Raw genomic sequence first — 1994 nt, 5'->3', positions numbered from 1 at the left:
TCAGAAACCGGCTCGAGTGCACTAAAATTTGAAAGTACACAGCCAAAAAGAATCCGCCCCTTCCTTCAGACTTCCTTACAGAGCACCTCCTCCGCGAGAGCAGGCTGCAGTAACGTTACATATCAGGCAAAGCTAAACACATCTAGGTTAGCAATACTACACAGCCAAAGCAACTCCGATATTGACTCTGGTTTGACTTCTCCTAGTTTCCACTTTCTTTTTGTTCTTAATTTGCTCCGTTACATTTTTTCTTTTGCGACCAGTAGACGATGTTGAACCTAACTGCCATGGTGAAAGTTGTCGCCTGTTGCTGGCGAGTCATTGAAGTACTGCTGCAATGCACGCCCAATGACGGCACGCCCAATGAGGGCACGAGATGGAAGGCTGACAGACAGGGCGGCAATCCATTGGTTGTAGTTTTTACAGTATTACTGGTTCCACAGATGACATTTTTTTATGGATTTTTTGTCAAAGCACTTAATATATTCAATGCTATCGGGATGTTAAGAGCATTCCATGGAATATAACAAAAAGTGTATCTCGAGCCGGTTTCTGAAACTTACCTACCCCACCTTTAAGTACAATTTGGGGTACTTGTACTTTACCTGAGCTCCACTCCACTACTAATCAGTATTTTTACTCCACTACATTTATGTTGTAGCTTTGGTTACTTGGAAGATATAAATTAAATGGACCGATCTGCATAATGAACGCTTTTACTTTAAGGATATTTTGATGCCAACACGTTTGTACTTTTACTTCAGTAACATGTTCAATACATGACTTTTACTTGTAACAGAGTGTTCCTGCTCTTTGGCATTTCTATTCTCAATTAAGTGCAGTTATTGAATACTTCTTCCACCTCTGCTGAGCAGCTAACAATCATACATGTTGTCTATATATGTACAACTGCAATTATTTTTGTTTAGAAGCACGCAGGGGTGTCGTTAAAAGCTAAGCTTGCAAGGCTGATGTGACTAAGACCACAGGTTAGAAACTATTTAAATAACAAAGTGGAAATGAAAAATAGCTAATACTACTTCTCAGTCTCTCACCCCACAGAAGTATAGGAGATATAGTTATCCAGCAGGAATAACTAGATAACACGTTTACTCCGGCAAATAACGTGTTAAATAACTGTCAGGTTGCTGAAAAGTTAGCAAAGTATGAACCCTTTACACAGGCTAGGCTAGTGCTAAGTAGCATCGCCCTGTGCATTGTGATTAGAAACGTATGGTCCGTTGTCACAGTTGGTGAATTATATATTTGGAGTAAGTCTCCAACAATAATCTTTACCTGAAAAGATGAACAGCAATCATTCAGTTGACCTGGATTATATCCATACTTCCCTTCTCTTTGGTCTCACCTTTGCATACCGTCCTAACTGCTAGCTAGCTACCGTTGAGTTGTTACTGTTCAATTTACGCCACGTCCACAAAATGTTTACGTAATGACGTAATGGCGTAACCACTGAGAGGACGTCCTTACTTTTAATCGAGAGATGGCGCTAAATGGCAAGCTACTAGTTGCTGGATACCTTAGCCACGAGGAAACCATAACAGGTCCAACGATTTTGGATTGAAGTCAGGATCGCTTATTCCCCCCCCCAAGACTTGTGCTGTCGTTTTACTATCAGCTGAGTGCTTCTTTTTTACTCAATATGAAATGTCATGTTAAATCAAAGCCTCAATCCAGTAGAATAAGGTATGCATGGTTATTTCATCTAGTCTAACTAACAAATGGCCTAAACACAAGTGTAATTTAAAGTATATTTAAAACACTGCAGTCCTCTTTATCGAGTAGCCTACATGTTTAAGATATGATCAAGATAAAGAAGAAACCGTATGATCTCTATGTAGGGAATGCAGATGTTAAGCAGCAACAGGAATATTGAAATACAGGATATGACTGGCAAGATTCAAAGGCTTTATTGTCATATGCACAGTAGCTAGAGAGGCTCCTCCAACAATGCAACTTAAATATATATATATATA

This window comes from Notothenia coriiceps, unplaced genomic scaffold (assembly GCF_000735185.1).
Source record: "Notothenia coriiceps isolate Sejong01 unplaced genomic scaffold, NC01 NC01_scaffold00028505, whole genome shotgun sequence".
NCBI classification, from domain to species: domain Eukaryota; kingdom Metazoa; phylum Chordata; class Actinopteri; order Perciformes; family Nototheniidae; genus Notothenia; species Notothenia coriiceps.
Note: the sequence above shows the minus strand (reverse complement) of the source record.